The sequence below is a fragment of the Schistocerca cancellata genome, unplaced genomic scaffold (assembly GCF_023864275.1).
Source record: "Schistocerca cancellata isolate TAMUIC-IGC-003103 unplaced genomic scaffold, iqSchCanc2.1 HiC_scaffold_229, whole genome shotgun sequence".
Lineage (NCBI taxonomy): Eukaryota > Metazoa > Arthropoda > Insecta > Orthoptera > Acrididae > Schistocerca > Schistocerca cancellata.
Window position 1 is genome coordinate 1 of NW_026046251.1, and position 21,307 is coordinate 21,307.

The following is a 21,307-nucleotide window of genomic DNA, read 5'->3' on the forward strand; positions in this document are numbered from 1 at the left end:
GAATTTTTGTTTACAAATTTGCACGTGTACACTGCTACAAAACAATAAGCCCGGACGTATTTCGGAACATTTCTGCCGCTTAATACTGTTTTGTTATTTCCAGAGACACTTTGGAAATCTTCCTTGGCACACGCTTCTTCAAACTGAGTTCCCTAATATCGTATCTTTTGTTTATTACAACAGATTTAAGTCATTGTGGAAACATCTTTGTCGCATCGGAAAGGTAGCGTGAAGAGACGGCTGGCAGGGCTGGCGACAAGAAAGCAAAATATGAAGACAGCCAGAGGTCCCAGGCAGTCGCCGATCCGAATACTAACGTTGTTGCTTAACTTGGGTGATGGCACGAGAACGGTTGGTTTTTTTTTATTTATTTATTTATTTAGTTACTTTTCGGAATTTAGCACTGCTGCGTAACAGTAGGCTCTGGCGCATTTCAAGAACACATCTGTCGATTGGTAGTGTTTTGTCATTTTCAACGAGTTCCTAGCACTCTTCCTTCGCGCATTCTTACTCAAACCGAGTTCATTACCGTAATTTCGTATCTTACGTTTAATACAGTACTTTAAAATGCTTGTGGAAGCATCTTTGTCGACACCTGAAAGTTATTATGAAAAGAGGCCTGGCAGGTGTAGCGACGTAAAAATGAAAAAATGAGAAAGAGCCAACAGCACGCGGTGTTCCCAGGCGGTCACCCATCCAAGTACTAACCGCGCCCGATGTTGCTTAACTTCGGTGATCGGACGAGAACCGGTGTAGTCAACATGGTATGGCCGTTGGCGTCCTTATACTGTAGCCGCACCACGGAGGAAGCATTCGCCTCTTCTCCCAACACACGCAATCGCCGCTTTCCGTGGCACATTTGACGCAAAGCGCGTCTTTCCACCTCGAAGGTGGCGCGGAGTGCGCGCTCGCCTCGGCGTCTCATAGGCGACTGCCGAACGTAGGTGAGACGCACAACACAGCTGCTCGATGCACCGCCTGTCATTCGTTTGGTGCGTGCGGCCTCCGACACCCACTGGCGACGCGCCTTGTTCCTGTTATCCGGCGCAGGGCTTGCGCGCGGCCGGGCGGCGGGGGCACTGCGCGGGGTGTTGCAGTGTCCTGCTGGACCGACGGAAGCTTTCTCACCTGCCTGACACACGCCGCGCTTCCAGATTTATGCGTAATTTGCGCGGTGCATTTGCATTCGCGCCTGTCCCCCCTCCCGTCCCGACTTGTCCCGACTTTGCTCGACTGCCGCTCGCTGCCGCTCGGGTCGCGGCCCATATGACAGCACAAGCACGAGAAACATCTGCGAGACGGGCGCGGGCCTGACCGGCGTGTCCGAGACGCCGTGGGCGGCCGTTCGGAGCTACTAGAGCAGCGCTGTGCCGTGCCATGGAAAGGTGCGAAACCAAGGACAGAAGACACAGAATTTTTGTTTACAAATTTGCACGTGTACACTGCTACAAAACAATAAGCCCGGACGTATTTCGGAACATTTCTGCCGCTTAATACTGTTTTGTTATTTCCAGAGACACTTTGGAAATCTTCCTTGGCACACGCTTCTTCAAACTGAGTTCCCTAATATCGTATCTTTTGTTTATTACAACAGATTTAAGTCATTGTGGAAACATCTTTGTCGCATCGGAAAGGTAGCGTGAAGAGACGGCTGGCAGGGCTGGCGACAAGAAAGCAAAATATGAAGACAGCCAGAGGTCCCAGGCAGTCGCCGATCCGAATACTAACGTTGTTGCTTAACTTGGGTGATGGCACGAGAACGGTTGGTTTTTTTTTATTTATTTATTTATTTAGTTACTTTTCGGAATTTAGCACTGCTGCGTAACAGTAGGCTCTGGCGCATTTCAAGAACACATCTGTCGATTGGTAGTGTTTTGTCATTTTCAACGAGTTCCTAGCACTCTTCCTTCGCGCATTCTTACTCAAACCGAGTTCATTACCGTAATTTCGTATCTTACGTTTAATACAGTACTTTAAAATGCTTGTGGAAGCATCTTTGTCGACACCTGAAAGTTATTATGAAAAGAGGCCTGGCAGGTGTAGCGACGTAAAAATGAAAAAATGAGAAAGAGCCAACAGCACGCGGTGTTCCCAGGCGGTCACCCATCCAAGTACTAACCGCGCCCGATGTTGCTTAACTTCGGTGATCGGACGAGAACCGGTGTAGTCAACATGGTATGGCCGTTGGCGTCCTTATACTGTAGCCGCACCACGGAGGAAGCATTCGCCTCTTCTCCCAACACACGCAATCGCCGCTTTCCGTGGCACATTTGACGCAAAGCGCGTCTTTCCACCTCGAAGGTGGCGCGGAGTGCGCGCTCGCCTCGGCGTCTCATAGGCGACTGCCGAACGTAGGTGAGACGCACAACACAGCTGCTCGATGCACCGCCTGTCATTCGTTTGGTGCGTGCGGCCTCCGACACCCACTGGCGACGCGCCTTGTTCCTGTTATCCGGCGCAGGGCTTGCGCGCGGCCGGGCGGCGGGGGCACTGCGCGGGGTGTTGCAGTGTCCTGCTGGACCGACGGAAGCTTTCTCACCTGCCTGACACACGCCGCGCTTCCAGATTTATGCGTAATTTGCGCGGTGCATTTGCATTCGCGCCTGTCCCCCCTCCCGTCCCGACTTGTCCCGACTTTGCTCGACTGCCGCTCGCTGCCGCTCGGGTCGCGGCCCATATGACAGCACAAGCACGAGAAACATCTGCGAGACGGGCGCGGGCCTGACCGGCGTGTCCGAGACGCCGTGGGCGGCCGTTCGGAGCTACTAGAGCAGCGCTGTGCCGTGCCATGGAAAGGTGCGAAACCAAGGACAGAAGACACAGAATTTTTGTTTACAAATTTGCACGTGTACACTGCTACAAAACAATAAGCCCGGACGTATTTCGGAACATTTCTGCCGCTTAATACTGTTTTGTTATTTCCAGAGACACTTTGGAAATCTTCCTTGGCACACGCTTCTTCAAACTGAGTTCCCTAATATCGTATCTTTTGTTTATTACAACAGATTTAAGTCATTGTGGAAACATCTTTGTCGCATCGGAAAGGTAGCGTGAAGAGACGGCTGGCAGGGCTGGCGACAAGAAAGCAAAATATGAAGACAGCCAGAGGTCCCAGGCAGTCGCCGATCCGAATACTAACGTTGTTGCTTAACTTGGGTGATGGCACGAGAACGGTTGGTTTTTTTTTATTTATTTATTTATTTAGTTACTTTTCGGAATTTAGCACTGCTGCGTAACAGTAGGCTCTGGCGCATTTCAAGAACACATCTGTCGATTGGTAGTGTTTTGTCATTTTCAACGAGTTCCTAGCACTCTTCCTTCGCGCATTCTTACTCAAACCGAGTTCATTACCGTAATTTCGTATCTTACGTTTAATACAGTACTTTAAAATGCTTGTGGAAGCATCTTTGTCGACACCTGAAAGTTATTATGAAAAGAGGCCTGGCAGGTGTAGCGACGTAAAAATGAAAAAATGAGAAAGAGCCAACAGCACGCGGTGTTCCCAGGCGGTCACCCATCCAAGTACTAACCGCGCCCGATGTTGCTTAACTTCGGTGATCGGACGAGAACCGGTGTAGTCAACATGGTATGGCCGTTGGCGTCCTTATACTGTAGCCGCACCACGGAGGAAGCATTCGCCTCTTCTCCCAACACACGCAATCGCCGCTTTCCGTGGCACATTTGACGCAAAGCGCGTCTTTCCACCTCGAAGGTGGCGCGGAGTGCGCGCTCGCCTCGGCGTCTCATAGGCGACTGCCGAACGTAGGTGAGACGCACAACACAGCTGCTCGATGCACCGCCTGTCATTCGTTTGGTGCGTGCGGCCTCCGACACCCACTGGCGACGCGCCTTGTTCCTGTTATCCGGCGCAGGGCTTGCGCGCGGCCGGGCGGCGGGGGCACTGCGCGGGGTGTTGCAGTGTCCTGCTGGACCGACGGAAGCTTTCTCACCTGCCTGACACACGCCGCGCTTCCAGATTTATGCGTAATTTGCGCGGTGCATTTGCATTCGCGCCTGTCCCCCCTCCCGTCCCGACTTGTCCCGACTTTGCTCGACTGCCGCTCGCTGCCGCTCGGGTCGCGGCCCATATGACAGCACAAGCACGAGAAACATCTGCGAGACGGGCGCGGGCCTGACCGGCGTGTCCGAGACGCCGTGGGCGGCCGTTCGGAGCTACTAGAGCAGCGCTGTGCCGTGCCATGGAAAGGTGCGAAACCAAGGACAGAAGACACAGAATTTTTGTTTACAAATTTGCACGTGTACACTGCTACAAAACAATAAGCCCGGACGTATTTCGGAACATTTCTGCCGCTTAATACTGTTTTGTTATTTCCAGAGACACTTTGGAAATCTTCCTTGGCACACGCTTCTTCAAACTGAGTTCCCTAATATCGTATCTTTTGTTTATTACAACAGATTTAAGTCATTGTGGAAACATCTTTGTCGCATCGGAAAGGTAGCGTGAAGAGACGGCTGGCAGGGCTGGCGACAAGAAAGCAAAATATGAAGACAGCCAGAGGTCCCAGGCAGTCGCCGATCCGAATACTAACGTTGTTGCTTAACTTGGGTGATGGCACGAGAACGGTTGGTTTTTTTTTATTTATTTATTTATTTAGTTACTTTTCGGAATTTAGCACTGCTGCGTAACAGTAGGCTCTGGCGCATTTCAAGAACACATCTGTCGATTGGTAGTGTTTTGTCATTTTCAACGAGTTCCTAGCACTCTTCCTTCGCGCATTCTTACTCAAACCGAGTTCATTACCGTAATTTCGTATCTTACGTTTAATACAGTACTTTAAAATGCTTGTGGAAGCATCTTTGTCGACACCTGAAAGTTATTATGAAAAGAGGCCTGGCAGGTGTAGCGACGTAAAAATGAAAAAATGAGAAAGAGCCAACAGCACGCGGTGTTCCCAGGCGGTCACCCATCCAAGTACTAACCGCGCCCGATGTTGCTTAACTTCGGTGATCGGACGAGAACCGGTGTAGTCAACATGGTATGGCCGTTGGCGTCCTTATACTGTAGCCGCACCACGGAGGAAGCATTCGCCTCTTCTCCCAACACACGCAATCGCCGCTTTCCGTGGCACATTTGACGCAAAGCGCGTCTTTCCACCTCGAAGGTGGCGCGGAGTGCGCGCTCGCCTCGGCGTCTCATAGGCGACTGCCGAACGTAGGTGAGACGCACAACACAGCTGCTCGATGCACCGCCTGTCATTCGTTTGGTGCGTGCGGCCTCCGACACCCACTGGCGACGCGCCTTGTTCCTGTTATCCGGCGCAGGGCTTGCGCGCGGCCGGGCGGCGGGGGCACTGCGCGGGGTGTTGCAGTGTCCTGCTGGACCGACGGAAGCTTTCTCACCTGCCTGACACACGCCGCGCTTCCAGATTTATGCGTAATTTGCGCGGTGCATTTGCATTCGCGCCTGTCCCCCCTCCCGTCCCGACTTGTCCCGACTTTGCTCGACTGCCGCTCGCTGCCGCTCGGGTCGCGGCCCATATGACAGCACAAGCACGAGAAACATCTGCGAGACGGGCGCGGGCCTGACCGGCGTGTCCGAGACGCCGTGGGCGGCCGTTCGGAGCTACTAGAGCAGCGCTGTGCCGTGCCATGGAAAGGTGCGAAACCAAGGACAGAAGACACAGAATTTTTGTTTACAAATTTGCACGTGTACACTGCTACAAAACAATAAGCCCGGACGTATTTCGGAACATTTCTGCCGCTTAATACTGTTTTGTTATTTCCAGAGACACTTTGGAAATCTTCCTTGGCACACGCTTCTTCAAACTGAGTTCCCTAATATCGTATCTTTTGTTTATTACAACAGATTTAAGTCATTGTGGAAACATCTTTGTCGCATCGGAAAGGTAGCGTGAAGAGACGGCTGGCAGGGCTGGCGACAAGAAAGCAAAATATGAAGACAGCCAGAGGTCCCAGGCAGTCGCCGATCCGAATACTAACGTTGTTGCTTAACTTGGGTGATGGCACGAGAACGGTTGGTTTTTTTTTATTTATTTATTTATTTAGTTACTTTTCGGAATTTAGCACTGCTGCGTAACAGTAGGCTCTGGCGCATTTCAAGAACACATCTGTCGATTGGTAGTGTTTTGTCATTTTCAACGAGTTCCTAGCACTCTTCCTTCGCGCATTCTTACTCAAACCGAGTTCATTACCGTAATTTCGTATCTTACGTTTAATACAGTACTTTAAAATGCTTGTGGAAGCATCTTTGTCGACACCTGAAAGTTATTATGAAAAGAGGCCTGGCAGGTGTAGCGACGTAAAAATGAAAAAATGAGAAAGAGCCAACAGCACGCGGTGTTCCCAGGCGGTCACCCATCCAAGTACTAACCGCGCCCGATGTTGCTTAACTTCGGTGATCGGACGAGAACCGGTGTAGTCAACATGGTATGGCCGTTGGCGTCCTTATACTGTAGCCGCACCACGGAGGAAGCATTCGCCTCTTCTCCCAACACACGCAATCGCCGCTTTCCGTGGCACATTTGACGCAAAGCGCGTCTTTCCACCTCGAAGGTGGCGCGGAGTGCGCGCTCGCCTCGGCGTCTCATAGGCGACTGCCGAACGTAGGTGAGACGCACAACACAGCTGCTCGATGCACCGCCTGTCATTCGTTTGGTGCGTGCGGCCTCCGACACCCACTGGCGACGCGCCTTGTTCCTGTTATCCGGCGCAGGGCTTGCGCGCGGCCGGGCGGCGGGGGCACTGCGCGGGGTGTTGCAGTGTCCTGCTGGACCGACGGAAGCTTTCTCACCTGCCTGACACACGCCGCGCTTCCAGATTTATGCGTAATTTGCGCGGTGCATTTGCATTCGCGCCTGTCCCCCCTCCCGTCCCGACTTGTCCCGACTTTGCTCGACTGCCGCTCGCTGCCGCTCGGGTCGCGGCCCATATGACAGCACAAGCACGAGAAACATCTGCGAGACGGGCGCGGGCCTGACCGGCGTGTCCGAGACGCCGTGGGCGGCCGTTCGGAGCTACTAGAGCAGCGCTGTGCCGTGCCATGGAAAGGTGCGAAACCAAGGACAGAAGACACAGAATTTTTGTTTACAAATTTGCACGTGTACACTGCTACAAAACAATAAGCCCGGACGTATTTCGGAACATTTCTGCCGCTTAATACTGTTTTGTTATTTCCAGAGACACTTTGGAAATCTTCCTTGGCACACGCTTCTTCAAACTGAGTTCCCTAATATCGTATCTTTTGTTTATTACAACAGATTTAAGTCATTGTGGAAACATCTTTGTCGCATCGGAAAGGTAGCGTGAAGAGACGGCTGGCAGGGCTGGCGACAAGAAAGCAAAATATGAAGACAGCCAGAGGTCCCAGGCAGTCGCCGATCCGAATACTAACGTTGTTGCTTAACTTGGGTGATGGCACGAGAACGGTTGGTTTTTTTTTATTTATTTATTTATTTAGTTACTTTTCGGAATTTAGCACTGCTGCGTAACAGTAGGCTCTGGCGCATTTCAAGAACACATCTGTCGATTGGTAGTGTTTTGTCATTTTCAACGAGTTCCTAGCACTCTTCCTTCGCGCATTCTTACTCAAACCGAGTTCATTACCGTAATTTCGTATCTTACGTTTAATACAGTACTTTAAAATGCTTGTGGAAGCATCTTTGTCGACACCTGAAAGTTATTATGAAAAGAGGCCTGGCAGGTGTAGCGACGTAAAAATGAAAAAATGAGAAAGAGCCAACAGCACGCGGTGTTCCCAGGCGGTCACCCATCCAAGTACTAACCGCGCCCGATGTTGCTTAACTTCGGTGATCGGACGAGAACCGGTGTAGTCAACATGGTATGGCCGTTGGCGTCCTTATACTGTAGCCGCACCACGGAGGAAGCATTCGCCTCTTCTCCCAACACACGCAATCGCCGCTTTCCGTGGCACATTTGACGCAAAGCGCGTCTTTCCACCTCGAAGGTGGCGCGGAGTGCGCGCTCGCCTCGGCGTCTCATAGGCGACTGCCGAACGTAGGTGAGACGCACAACACAGCTGCTCGATGCACCGCCTGTCATTCGTTTGGTGCGTGCGGCCTCCGACACCCACTGGCGACGCGCCTTGTTCCTGTTATCCGGCGCAGGGCTTGCGCGCGGCCGGGCGGCGGGGGCACTGCGCGGGGTGTTGCAGTGTCCTGCTGGACCGACGGAAGCTTTCTCACCTGCCTGACACACGCCGCGCTTCCAGATTTATGCGTAATTTGCGCGGTGCATTTGCATTCGCGCCTGTCCCCCCTCCCGTCCCGACTTGTCCCGACTTTGCTCGACTGCCGCTCGCTGCCGCTCGGGTCGCGGCCCATATGACAGCACAAGCACGAGAAACATCTGCGAGACGGGCGCGGGCCTGACCGGCGTGTCCGAGACGCCGTGGGCGGCCGTTCGGAGCTACTAGAGCAGCGCTGTGCCGTGCCATGGAAAGGTGCGAAACCAAGGACAGAAGACACAGAATTTTTGTTTACAAATTTGCACGTGTACACTGCTACAAAACAATAAGCCCGGACGTATTTCGGAACATTTCTGCCGCTTAATACTGTTTTGTTATTTCCAGAGACACTTTGGAAATCTTCCTTGGCACACGCTTCTTCAAACTGAGTTCCCTAATATCGTATCTTTTGTTTATTACAACAGATTTAAGTCATTGTGGAAACATCTTTGTCGCATCGGAAAGGTAGCGTGAAGAGACGGCTGGCAGGGCTGGCGACAAGAAAGCAAAATATGAAGACAGCCAGAGGTCCCAGGCAGTCGCCGATCCGAATACTAACGTTGTTGCTTAACTTGGGTGATGGCACGAGAACGGTTGGTTTTTTTTTATTTATTTATTTATTTAGTTACTTTTCGGAATTTAGCACTGCTGCATAACAGTAGGCTCTGGCGCATTTCAAGAACACATCTGTCGATTGGTAGTGTTTTGTCATTTTCAACGAGTTCCTAGCACTCTTCCTTCGCGCATTCTTACTCAAACCGAGTTCATTACCGTAATTTCGTATCTTACGTTTAATACAGTACTTTAAAATGCTTGTGGAAGCATCTTTGTCGACACCTGAAAGTTATTATGAAAAGAGGCCTGGCAGGTGTAGCGACGTAAAAATGAAAAAATGAGAAAGAGCCAACAGCACGCGGTGTTCCCAGGCGGTCACCCATCCAAGTACTAACCGCGCCCGATGTTGCTTAACTTCGGTGATCGGACGAGAACCGGTGTAGTCAACATGGTATGGCCGTTGGCGTCCTTATACTGTAGCCGCACCACGGAGGAAGCATTCGCCTCTTCTCCCAACACACGCAATCGCCGCTTTCCGTGGCACATTTGACGCAAAGCGCGTCTTTCCACCTCGAAGGTGGCGCGGAGTGCGCGCTCGCCTCGGCGTCTCATAGGCGACTGCCGAACGTAGGTGAGACGCACAACACAGCTGCTCGATGCACCGCCTGTCATTCGTTTGGTGCGTGCGGCCTCCGACACCCACTGGCGACGCGCCTTGTTCCTGTTATCCGGCGCAGGGCTTGCGCGCGGCCGGGCGGCGGGGGCACTGCGCGGGGTGTTGCAGTGTCCTGCTGGACCGACGGAAGCTTTCTCACCTGCCTGACACACGCCGCGCTTCCAGATTTATGCGTAATTTGCGCGGTGCATTTGCATTCGCGCCTGTCCCCCCTCCCGTCCCGACTTGTCCCGACTTTGCTCGACTGCCGCTCGCTGCCGCTCGGGTCGCGGCCCATATGACAGCACAAGCACGAGAAACATCTGCGAGACGGGCGCGGGCCTGACCGGCGTGTCCGAGACGCCGTGGGCGGCCGTTCGGAGCTACTAGAGCAGCGCTGTGCCGTGCCATGGAAAGGTGCGAAACCAAGGACAGAAGACACAGAATTTTTGTTTACAAATTTGCACGTGTACACTGCTACAAAACAATAAGCCCGGACGTATTTCGGAACATTTCTGCCGCTTAATACTGTTTTGTTATTTCCAGAGACACTTTGGAAATCTTCCTTGGCACACGCTTCTTCAAACTGAGTTCCCTAATATCGTATCTTTTGTTTATTACAACAGATTTAAGTCATTGTGGAAACATCTTTGTCGCATCGGAAAGGTAGCGTGAAGAGACGGCTGGCAGGGCTGGCGACAAGAAAGCAAAATATGAAGACAGCCAGAGGTCCCAGGCAGTCGCCGATCCGAATACTAACGTTGTTGCTTAACTTGGGTGATGGCACGAGAACGGTTGGTTTTTTTTTATTTATTTATTTATTTAGTTACTTTTCGGAATTTAGCACTGCTGCGTAACAGTAGGCTCTGGCGCATTTCAAGAACACATCTGTCGATTGGTAGTGTTTTGTCATTTTCAACGAGTTCCTAGCACTCTTCCTTCGCGCATTCTTACTCAAACCGAGTTCATTACCGTAATTTCGTATCTTACGTTTAATACAGTACTTTAAAATGCTTGTGGAAGCATCTTTGTCGACACCTGAAAGTTATTATGAAAAGAGGCCTGGCAGGTGTAGCGACGTAAAAATGAAAAAATGAGAAAGAGCCAACAGCACGCGGTGTTCCCAGGCGGTCACCCATCCAAGTACTAACCGCGCCCGATGTTGCTTAACTTCGGTGATCGGACGAGAACCGGTGTAGTCAACATGGTATGGCCGTTGGCGTCCTTATACTGTAGCCGCACCACGGAGGAAGCATTCGCCTCTTCTCCCAACACACGCAATCGCCGCTTTCCGTGGCACATTTGACGCAAAGCGCGTCTTTCCACCTCGAAGGTGGCGCGGAGTGCGCGCTCGCCTCGGCGTCTCATAGGCGACTGCCGAACGTAGGTGAGACGCACAACACAGCTGCTCGATGCACCGCCTGTCATTCGTTTGGTGCGTGCGGCCTCCGACACCCACTGGCGACGCGCCTTGTTCCTGTTATCCGGCGCAGGGCTTGCGCGCGGCCGGGCGGCGGGGGCACTGCGCGGGGTGTTGCAGTGTCCTGCTGGACCGACGGAAGCTTTCTCACCTGCCTGACACACGCCGCGCTTCCAGATTTATGCGTAATTTGCGCGGTGCATTTGCATTCGCGCCTGTCCCCCCTCCCGTCCCGACTTGTCCCGACTTTGCTCGACTGCCGCTCGCTGCCGCTCGGGTCGCGGCCCATATGACAGCACAAGCACGAGAAACATCTGCGAGACGGGCGCGGGCCTGACCGGCGTGTCCGAGACGCCGTGGGCGGCCGTTCGGAGCTACTAGAGCAGCGCTGTGCCGTGCCATGGAAAGGTGCGAAACCAAGGACAGAAGACACAGAATTTTTGTTTACAAATTTGCACGTGTACACTGCTACAAAACAATAAGCCCGGACGTATTTCGGAACATTTCTGCCGCTTAATACTGTTTTGTTATTTCCAGAGACACTTTGGAAATCTTCCTTGGCACACGCTTCTTCAAACTGAGTTCCCTAATATCGTATCTTTTGTTTATTACAACAGATTTAAGTCATTGTGGAAACATCTTTGTCGCATCGGAAAGGTAGCGTGAAGAGACGGCTGGCAGGGCTGGCGACAAGAAAGCAAAATATGAAGACAGCCAGAGGTCCCAGGCAGTCGCCGATCCGAATACTAACGTTGTTGCTTAACTTGGGTGATGGCACGAGAACGGTTGGTTTTTTTTTATTTATTTATTTATTTAGTTACTTTTCGGAATTTAGCACTGCTGCGTAACAGTAGGCTCTGGCGCATTTCAAGAACACATCTGTCGATTGGTAGTGTTTTGTCATTTTCAACGAGTTCCTAGCACTCTTCCTTCGCGCATTCTTACTCAAACCGAGTTCATTACCGTAATTTCGTATCTTACGTTTAATACAGTACTTTAAAATGCTTGTGGAAGCATCTTTGTCGACACCTGAAAGTTATTATGAAAAGAGGCCTGGCAGGTGTAGCGACGTAAAAATGAAAAAATGAGAAAGAGCCAACAGCACGCGGTGTTCCCAGGCGGTCACCCATCCAAGTACTAACCGCGCCCGATGTTGCTTAACTTCGGTGATCGGACGAGAACCGGTGTAGTCAACATGGTATGGCCGTTGGCGTCCTTATACTGTAGCCGCACCACGGAGGAAGCATTCGCCTCTTCTCCCAACACACGCAATCGCCGCTTTCCGTGGCACATTTGACGCAAAGCGCGTCTTTCCACCTCGAAGGTGGCGCGGAGTGCGCGCTCGCCTCGGCGTCTCATAGGCGACTGCCGAACGTAGGTGAGACGCACAACACAGCTGCTCGATGCACCGCCTGTCATTCGTTTGGTGCGTGCGGCCTCCGACACCCACTGGCGACGCGCCTTGTTCCTGTTATCCGGCGCAGGGCTTGCGCGCGGCCGGGCGGCGGGGGCACTGCGCGGGGTGTTGCAGTGTCCTGCTGGACCGACGGAAGCTTTCTCACCTGCCTGACACACGCCGCGCTTCCAGATTTATGCGTAATTTGCGCGGTGCATTTGCATTCGCGCCTGTCCCCCCTCCCGTCCCGACTTGTCCCGACTTTGCTCGACTGCCGCTCGCTGCCGCTCGGGTCGCGGCCCATATGACAGCACAAGCACGAGAAACATCTGCGAGACGGGCGCGGGCCTGACCGGCGTGTCCGAGACGCCGTGGGCGGCCGTTCGGAGCTACTAGAGCAGCGCTGTGCCGTGCCATGGAAAGGTGCGAAACCAAGGACAGAAGACACAGAATTTTTGTTTACAAATTTGCACGTGTACACTGCTACAAAACAATAAGCCCGGACGTATTTCGGAACATTTCTGCCGCTTAATACTGTTTTGTTATTTCCAGAGACACTTTGGAAATCTTCCTTGGCACACGCTTCTTCAAACTGAGTTCCCTAATATCGTATCTTTTGTTTATTACAACAGATTTAAGTCATTGTGGAAACATCTTTGTCGCATCGGAAAGGTAGCGTGAAGAGACGGCTGGCAGGGCTGGCGACAAGAAAGCAAAATATGAAGACAGCCAGAGGTCCCAGGCAGTCGCCGATCCGAATACTAACGTTGTTGCTTAACTTGGGTGATGGCACGAGAACGGTTGGTTTTTTTTTATTTATTTATTTATTTAGTTACTTTTCGGAATTTAGCACTGCTGCATAACAGTAGGCTCTGGCGCATTTCAAGAACACATCTGTCGATTGGTAGTGTTTTGTCATTTTCAACGAGTTCCTAGCACTCTTCCTTCGCGCATTCTTACTCAAACCGAGTTCATTACCGTAATTTCGTATCTTACGTTTAATACAGTACTTTAAAATGCTTGTGGAAGCATCTTTGTCGACACCTGAAAGTTATTATGAAAAGAGGCCTGGCAGGTGTAGCGACGTAAAAATGAAAAAATGAGAAAGAGCCAACAGCACGCGGTGTTCCCAGGCGGTCACCCATCCAAGTACTAACCGCGCCCGATGTTGCTTAACTTCGGTGATCGGACGAGAACCGGTGTAGTCAACATGGTATGGCCGTTGGCGTCCTTATACTGTAGCCGCACCACGGAGGAAGCATTCGCCTCTTCTCCCAACACACGCAATCGCCGCTTTCCGTGGCACATTTGACGCAAAGCGCGTCTTTCCACCTCGAAGGTGGCGCGGAGTGCGCGCTCGCCTCGGCGTCTCATAGGCGACTGCCGAACGTAGGTGAGACGCACAACACAGCTGCTCGATGCACCGCCTGTCATTCGTTTGGTGCGTGCGGCCTCCGACACCCACTGGCGACGCGCCTTGTTCCTGTTATCCGGCGCAGGGCTTGCGCGCGGCCGGGCGGCGGGGGCACTGCGCGGGGTGTTGCAGTGTCCTGCTGGACCGACGGAAGCTTTCTCACCTGCCTGACACACGCCGCGCTTCCAGATTTATGCGTAATTTGCGCGGTGCATTTGCATTCGCGCCTGTCCCCCCTCCCGTCCCGACTTGTCCCGACTTTGCTCGACTGCCGCTCGCTGCCGCTCGGGTCGCGGCCCATATGACAGCACAAGCACGAGAAACATCTGCGAGACGGGCGCGGGCCTGACCGGCGTGTCCGAGACGCCGTGGGCGGCCGTTCGGAGCTACTAGAGCAGCGCTGTGCCGTGCCATGGAAAGGTGCGAAACCAAGGACAGAAGACACAGAATTTTTGTTTACAAATTTGCACGTGTACACTGCTACAAAACAATAAGCCCGGACGTATTTCGGAACATTTCTGCCGCTTAATACTGTTTTGTTATTTCCAGAGACACTTTGGAAATCTTCCTTGGCACACGCTTCTTCAAACTGAGTTCCCTAATATCGTATCTTTTGTTTATTACAACAGATTTAAGTCATTGTGGAAACATCTTTGTCGCATCGGAAAGGTAGCGTGAAGAGACGGCTGGCAGGGCTGGCGACAAGAAAGCAAAATATGAAGACAGCCAGAGGTCCCAGGCAGTCGCCGATCCGAATACTAACGTTGTTGCTTAACTTGGGTGATGGCACGAGAACGGTTGGTTTTTTTTTATTTATTTATTTATTTAGTTACTTTTCGGAATTTAGCACTGCTGCATAACAGTAGGCTCTGGCGCATTTCAAGAACACATCTGTCGATTGGTAGTGTTTTGTCATTTTCAACGAGTTCCTAGCACTCTTCCTTCGCGCATTCTTACTCAAACCGAGTTCATTACCGTAATTTCGTATCTTACGTTTAATACAGTACTTTAAAATGCTTGTGGAAGCATCTTTGTCGACACCTGAAAGTTATTATGAAAAGAGGCCTGGCAGGTGTAGCGACGTAAAAATGAAAAAATGAGAAAGAGCCAACAGCACGCGGTGTTCCCAGGCGGTCACCCATCCAAGTACTAACCGCGCCCGATGTTGCTTAACTTCGGTGATCGGACGAGAACCGGTGTAGTCAACATGGTATGGCCGTTGGCGTCCTTATACTGTAGCCGCACCACGGAGGAAGCATTCGCCTCTTCTCCCAACACACGCAATCGCCGCTTTCCGTGGCACATTTGACGCAAAGCGCGTCTTTCCACCTCGAAGGTGGCGCGGAGTGCGCGCTCGCCTCGGCGTCTCATAGGCGACTGCCGAACGTAGGTGAGACGCACAACACAGCTGCTCGATGCACCGCCTGTCATTCGTTTGGTGCGTGCGGCCTCCGACACCCACTGGCGACGCGCCTTGTTCCTGTTATCCGGCGCAGGGCTTGCGCGCGGCCGGGCGGCGGGGGCACTGCGCGGGGTGTTGCAGTGTCCTGCTGGACCGACGGAAGCTTTCTCACCTGCCTGACACACGCCGCGCTTCCAGATTTATGCGTAATTTGCGCGGTGCATTTGCATTCGCGCCTGTCCCCCCTCCCGTCCCGACTTGTCCCGACTTTGCTCGACTGCCGCTCGCTGCCGCTCGGGTCGCGGCCCATATGACAGCACAAGCACGAGAAACATCTGCGAGACGGGCGCGGGCCTGACCGGCGTGTCCGAGACGCCGTGGGCGGCCGTTCGGAGCTACTAGAGCAGCGCTGTGCCGTGCCATGGAAAGGTGCGAAACCAAGGACAGAAGACACAGAATTTTTGTTTACAAATTTGCACGTGTACACTGCTACAAAACAATAAGCCCGGACGTATTTCGGAACATTTCTGCCGCTTAATACTGTTTTGTTATTTCCAGAGACACTTTGGAAATCTTCCTTGGCACACGCTTCTTCAAACTGAGTTCCCTAATATCGTATCTTTTGTTTATTACAACAGATTTAAGTCATTGTGGAAACATCTTTGTCGCATCGGAAAGGTAGCGTGAAGAGACGGCTGGCAGGGCTGGCGACAAGAAAGCAAAATATGAAGACAGCCAGAGGTCCCAGGCAGTCGCCGATCCGAATACTAACGTTGTTGCTTAACTTGGGTGATGGCACGAGAACGGTTGGTTTTTTTTTATTTATTTATTTATTTAGTTACTTTTCGGAATTTAGCACTGCTGCGTAACAGTAGGCTCTGGCGCATTTCAAGAACACATCTGTCGATTGGTAGTGTTTTGTCATTTTCAACGAGTTCCTAGCACTCTTCCTTCGCGCATTCTTACTCAAACCGAGTTCATTACCGTAATTTCGTATCTTACGTTTAATACAGTACTTTAAAATGCTTGTGGAAGCATCTTTGTCGACACCTGAAAGTTATTATGAAAAGAGGCCTGGCAGGTGTAGTGACGTAAAAATGAAAAAATGAGAAAGAGGCAACAGCACGCGGTGTTCCCAGGCGGTCACCCATCCAAGTACTAACCGCGCCCGATGTTGCTTAACTTCGGTGATCGGACGAGAACCGGTGTAGTCAACATGGTATGGCCGTTGGCGTCCTTATACTGTAGCCGCACCACGGAGGAAGCATTCGCCTCTTCTCCCAACACACGCAATCGCCGCTTTCCGTGGCACATTTGACGCAAAGCGCGTCTTTCCACCTCGAAGGTGGCGCGGAGTGCGCGCTCGCCTCGGCGTCTCATAGGCGACTGCCGAACGTAGGTGAGACGCACAACACAGCTGCTCGATGCACCGCCTGTCATTCGTTTGGTGCGTGCGGCCTCCGACACCCACTGGCGACGCGCCTTGTTCCTGTTATCCGGCGCAGGGCTTGCGCGCGGCCGGGCGGCGGGGGCACTGCGCGGGGTGTTGCAGTGTCCTGCTGGACCGACGGAAGCTTTCTCACCTGCCTGACACACGCCGCGCTTCCAGATTTATGCGTAATTTGCGCGGTGCATTTGCATTCGCGCCTGTCCCCCCTCCCGTCCCGACTTGTCCCGACTTTGCTCGACTGCCGCTCTGCCGCTCGGGTCGCGGCCCATATGACAGCACAAGCACGAGAAACATCTGCGAGACGGGCGCGGGCCTGACCGGCGTGTCCGAGACGCCGTGGGCGGCCGTTCGGAGCTACTAGAGCAGCGCTGTGCCGTGCCATGGAAAGGTGCGAAACCAAGGACAGAAGACACAGAATTTTTGTTTACAAATTTGCACGTGTACACTGCTACAAAACAATAAGCCCGGACGTATTTCGGAACATTTCTGCCGCTTAATACTGTTTTGTTATTTCCAGAGACACTTTGGAAATCTTCCTTGGCACACGCTTCTTCAAACTGAGTTCCCTAATATCGTATCTTTTGTTTATTACAACAGATTTAAGTCATTGTGGAAACATCTTTGTCGCATCGGAAAGGTAGCGTGAAGAGACGGCTGGCAGGGCTGGCGACAAGAAAGCAAAATATGAAGACAGCCAGAGGTCCCAGGCAGTCGCCGATCCGAATACTAACGTTGTTGCTTAACTTGGGTGATGGCACGAGAACGGTTGGTTTTTTTTTATTTATTTATTTATTTAGTTACTTTTCGGAATTTAGCACTGCTGCGTAACAGTAGGCTCTGGCGCATTTCAAGAACACATCTGTCGATTGGTAGTGTTTTGTCATTTTCAACGAGTTCCTAGCACTCTTCCTTCGCGCATTCTTACTCAAACCGAGTTCATTACCGTAATTTCGTATCTTACGTTTAATACAGTACTTTAAAATGCTTGTGGAAGCATCTTTGTCGACACCTGAAAGTTATTATGAAAAGAGGCCTGGCAGGTGTAGCGACGTAAAAATGAAAAAATGAGAAAGAGCCAACAGCACGCGGTGTTCCCAGGCGGTCACCCATCCAAGTACTAACCGCGCCCGATGTTGCTTAACTTCGGTGATCGGACGAGAACCGGTGTAGTCAACATGGTATGGCCGTTGGCGTCCTTATACTGTAGCCGCACCACGGAGGAAGCATTCGCCTCTTCTCCCAACACACGCAATCGCCGCTTTCCGTGGCACATTTGACGCAAAGCGCGTCTTTCCACCTCGAAGGTGGCGCGGAGTGCGCGCTCGCCTCGGCGTCTCATAGGCGACTGCCGAACGTAGGTGAGACGCACAACACAGCTGCTCGATGCACCGCCTGTCATTCGTTTGGTGCGTGCGGCCTCCGACACCCACTGGCGACGCGCCTTGTTCCTGTTATCCGGCGCAGGGCTTGCGCGCGGCCGGGCGGCGGGGGCACTGCGCGGGGTGTTGCAGTGTCCTGCTGGACCGACGGAAGCTTTCTCACCTGCCTGACACACGCCGCGCTTCCAGATTTATGCGTAATTTGCGCGGTGCATTTGCATTCGCGCCTGTCCCCCCTCCCGTCCCGACTTGTCCCGACTTTGCTCGACTGCCGCTCGCTGCCGCTCGGGTCGCGGCCCATATGACAGCACAAGCACGAGAAACATCTGCGAGACGGGCGCGGGCCTGACCGGCGTGTCCGAGACGCCGTGGGCGGCCGTTCGGAGCTACTAGAGCAGCGCTGTGCCGTGCCATGGAAAGGTGCGAAACCAAGGACAGAAGACACAGAATTTTTGTTTACAAATTTGCACGTGTACACTGCTACAAAACAATAAGCCCGGACGTATTTCGGAACATTTCTGCCGCTTAATACTGTTTTGTTATTTCCAGAGACACTTTGGAAATCTTCCTTGGCACACGCTTCTTCAAACTGAGTTCCCTAATATCGTATCTTTTGTTTATTACAACAGATTTAAGTCATTGTGGAAACATCTTTGTCGCATCGGAAAGGTAGCGTGAAGAGACGGCTGGCAGGGCTGGCGACAAGAAAGCAAAATATGAAGACAGCCAGAGGTCCCAGGCAGTCGCCGATCCGAATACTAACGTTGTTGCTTAACTTGGGTGATGGCACGAGAACGGTTGGTTTTTTTTTATTTATTTATTTATTTAGTTACTTTTCGGAATTTAGCACTGCTGCGTAACAGTAGGCTCTGGCGCATTTCAAGAACACATCTGTCGATTGGTAGTGTTTTGTCATTTTCAACGAGTTCCTAGCACTCTTCCTTCGCGCATTCTTACTCAAACCGAGTTCATTACCGTAATTTCGTATCTTACGTTTAATACAGTACTTTAAAATGCTTGTGGAAGCATCTTTGTCGACACCTGAAAGTTATTATGAAAAGAGGCCTGGCAGGTGTAGCGACGTAAAAATGAAAAAATGAGAAAGAGCCAACAGCACGCGGTGTTCCCAGGCGGTCACCCATCCAAGTACTAACCGCGCCCGATGTTGCTTAACTTCGGTGATCGGACGAGAACCGGTGTAGTCAACATGGTATGGCCGTTGGCGTCCTTATACTGTAGCCGCACCACGGAGGAAGCATTCGCCTCTTCTCCCAACACACGCAATCGCCGCTTTCCGTGGCACATTTGACGCAAAGCGCGTCTTTCCACCTCGAAGGTGGCGCGGAGTGCGCGCTCGCCTCGGCGTCTCATAGGCGACTGCCGAACGTAGGTGAGACGCACAACACAGCTGCTCGATGCACCGCCTGTCATTCGTTTGGTGCGTGCGGCCTCCGACACCCACTGGCGACGCGCCTTGTTCCTGTTATCCGGCGCAGGGCTTGCGCGCGGCCGGGCGGCGGGGGCACTGCGCGGGGTGTTGCAGTGTCCTGCTGGACCGACGGAAGCTTTCTCACCTGCCTGACACACGCCGCGCTTCCAGATTTATGCGTAATTTGCGCGGTGCATTTGCATTCGCGCCTGTCCCCCCTCCCGTCCCGACTTGTCCCGACTTTGCTCGACTGCCGCTCGCTGCCGCTCGGGTCGCGGCCCATATGACAGCACAAGCACGAGAAACATCTGCGAGACGGGCGCGGGCCTGACCGGCGTGTCCGAGACGCCGTGGGCGGCCGTTCGGAGCTACTAGAGCAGCGCTGTGCCGTGCCATGGAAAGGTGCGAAACCAAGGACAGAAGACACAGAATTTTTGTTTACAAATTTGCACGTGTACACTGCTACAAAACAATAAGCCCGGACGTATTTCGGAACATTTCTGCCGCTTAATACTGTTTTGTTATTTCCAGAGACACTTTGGAAATCTTCCTTGGCACACGCTTCTTCAAACTGAGTTCCCTAATATCGTATCTTTTGTTTATTACAACAGATTTAAGTCATTGTGGAAACATCTTTGTCGCATCGGAAAGGTAGCGTGAAGAGACGGCTGGCAGGGCTGGCGACAAGAAAGCAAAATATGAAGACAGCCAGAGGTCCCAGGCAGTCGCCGATCCGAATACTAACGTTGTTGCTTAACTTGGGTGATGGCACGAGAACGGTTGGTTTTTTTTTATTTATTTATTTATTTAGTTACTTTTCGGAATTTAGCACTGCTGCGTAACAGTAGGCTCTGGCGCATTTCAAGAACACATCTGTCGATTGGTAGTGTTTTGTCATTTTCAACGAGTTCCTAGCACTCTTCCTTCGCGCATTCTTACTCAAACCGAGTTCATTACCGTAATTTCGTATCTTACGTTTAATACAGTACTTTAAAATGCTTGTGGAAGCATCTTTGTCGACACCTGAAAGTTATTATGAAAAGAGGCCTGGCAGGTGTAGCGACGTAAAAATGAAAAAATGAGAAAGAGCCAACAGCACGCGGTGTTCCCAGGCGGTCACCCATCCAAGTACTAACCGCGCCCGATGTTGCTTAACTTCGGTGATCGGACGAGAACCGGTGTAGTCAACATGGTATGGCCGTTGGCGTCCTTATACTGTAGCCGCACCACGGAGGAAGCATTCGCCTCTTCTCCCAACACACGCAATCGCCGCTTTCCGTGGCACATTTGACGCAAAGCGCGTCTTTCCACCTCGAAGGTGGCGCGGAGTGCGCGCTCGCCTCGGCGTCTCATAGGCGACTGCCGAACGTAGGTGAGACGCACAACACAGCTGCTCGATGCACCGCCTGTCATTCGTTTGGTGCGTGCGGCCTCCGACACCCACTGGCGACGCGCCTTGTTCCTGTTATCCGGCGCAGGGCTTGCGCGCGGCCGGGCGGCGGGGGCACTGCGCGGGGTGTTGCAGTGTCCTGCTGGACCGACGGAAGCTTTCTCACCTGCCTGACACACGCCGCGCTTCCAGATTTATGCGTAATTTGCGCGGTGCATTTGCATTCGCGCCTGTCCCCCCTCCCGTCCCGACTTGTCCCGACTTTGCTCGACTGCCGCTCGCTGCCGCTCGGGTCGCGGCCCATATGACAGCACAAGCACGAGAAACATCTGCGAGACGGGCGCGGGCCTGACCGGCGTGTCCGAGACGCCGTGGGCGGCCGTTCGGAGCTACTAGAGCAGCGCTGTGCCGTGCCATGGAAAGGTGCGAAACCAAGGACAGAAGACACAGAATTTTTGTTTACAAATTTGCACGTGTACACTGCTACAAAACAATAAGCCCGGACGTATTTCGGAACATTTCTGCCGCTTAATACTGTTTTGTTATTTCCAGAGACACTTTGGAAATCTTCCTTGGCACACGCTTCTTCAAAC

The 21,307-nt window shown here is 52.3% G+C and overlaps 15 non-coding genes across 15 annotated transcripts; all 15 read right to left on the bottom strand.

Annotated features, from left to right (window-relative positions):
- Positions 1 to 659: 659 nt before the first annotated feature.
- LOC126112820 (5S ribosomal RNA) lies at positions 660 to 778 on the bottom strand. The gene has a single exon (XR_007524559.1). It is a non-coding gene; the product is annotated as a 5S ribosomal RNA (ribosomal RNA).
- A 1,292-nt stretch (positions 779 to 2,070) lies between these two features.
- On the bottom strand, positions 2,071 to 2,189 carry LOC126112832 (5S ribosomal RNA). The gene has a single exon (XR_007524570.1). It is a non-coding gene; the product is annotated as a 5S ribosomal RNA (ribosomal RNA).
- Positions 2,190 to 3,481: 1,292 nt separating this feature from the next.
- On the bottom strand, positions 3,482 to 3,600 carry LOC126112844 (5S ribosomal RNA). Its single transcript, XR_007524581.1, has one exon. It is a non-coding gene; the product is annotated as a 5S ribosomal RNA (ribosomal RNA).
- Positions 3,601 to 4,892: 1,292 nt separating this feature from the next.
- LOC126112853 (5S ribosomal RNA) lies at positions 4,893 to 5,011 on the bottom strand. The gene has a single exon (XR_007524589.1). It is a non-coding gene; the product is annotated as a 5S ribosomal RNA (ribosomal RNA).
- A 1,292-nt stretch (positions 5,012 to 6,303) lies between these two features.
- LOC126112854 (5S ribosomal RNA) lies at positions 6,304 to 6,422 on the bottom strand. The gene has a single exon (XR_007524590.1). It is a non-coding gene; the product is annotated as a 5S ribosomal RNA (ribosomal RNA).
- Positions 6,423 to 7,714: 1,292 nt separating this feature from the next.
- On the bottom strand, positions 7,715 to 7,833 carry LOC126112821 (5S ribosomal RNA). Its single transcript, XR_007524560.1, has one exon. It is a non-coding gene; the product is annotated as a 5S ribosomal RNA (ribosomal RNA).
- A 1,292-nt stretch (positions 7,834 to 9,125) lies between these two features.
- LOC126112822 (5S ribosomal RNA) lies at positions 9,126 to 9,244 on the bottom strand. The gene has a single exon (XR_007524561.1). It is a non-coding gene; the product is annotated as a 5S ribosomal RNA (ribosomal RNA).
- Positions 9,245 to 10,536: 1,292 nt separating this feature from the next.
- On the bottom strand, positions 10,537 to 10,655 carry LOC126112823 (5S ribosomal RNA). The gene has a single exon (XR_007524562.1). It is a non-coding gene; the product is annotated as a 5S ribosomal RNA (ribosomal RNA).
- Positions 10,656 to 11,947: 1,292 nt separating this feature from the next.
- Positions 11,948 to 12,066, bottom strand: LOC126112824 (5S ribosomal RNA). Its single transcript, XR_007524563.1, has one exon. It is a non-coding gene; the product is annotated as a 5S ribosomal RNA (ribosomal RNA).
- Positions 12,067 to 13,358: 1,292 nt separating this feature from the next.
- On the bottom strand, positions 13,359 to 13,477 carry LOC126112825 (5S ribosomal RNA). The gene has a single exon (XR_007524564.1). It is a non-coding gene; the product is annotated as a 5S ribosomal RNA (ribosomal RNA).
- Positions 13,478 to 14,769: 1,292 nt separating this feature from the next.
- Positions 14,770 to 14,888, bottom strand: LOC126112827 (5S ribosomal RNA). Its single transcript, XR_007524565.1, has one exon. It is a non-coding gene; the product is annotated as a 5S ribosomal RNA (ribosomal RNA).
- A 1,292-nt stretch (positions 14,889 to 16,180) lies between these two features.
- LOC126112852 (5S ribosomal RNA) lies at positions 16,181 to 16,299 on the bottom strand. Its single transcript, XR_007524588.1, has one exon. It is a non-coding gene; the product is annotated as a 5S ribosomal RNA (ribosomal RNA).
- A 1,290-nt stretch (positions 16,300 to 17,589) lies between these two features.
- On the bottom strand, positions 17,590 to 17,708 carry LOC126112828 (5S ribosomal RNA). Its single transcript, XR_007524566.1, has one exon. It is a non-coding gene; the product is annotated as a 5S ribosomal RNA (ribosomal RNA).
- A 1,292-nt stretch (positions 17,709 to 19,000) lies between these two features.
- On the bottom strand, positions 19,001 to 19,119 carry LOC126112829 (5S ribosomal RNA). Its single transcript, XR_007524567.1, has one exon. It is a non-coding gene; the product is annotated as a 5S ribosomal RNA (ribosomal RNA).
- A 1,292-nt stretch (positions 19,120 to 20,411) lies between these two features.
- On the bottom strand, positions 20,412 to 20,530 carry LOC126112830 (5S ribosomal RNA). The gene has a single exon (XR_007524568.1). It is a non-coding gene; the product is annotated as a 5S ribosomal RNA (ribosomal RNA).
- Between the last annotated feature and the right edge of the window lie 777 nt (positions 20,531 to 21,307).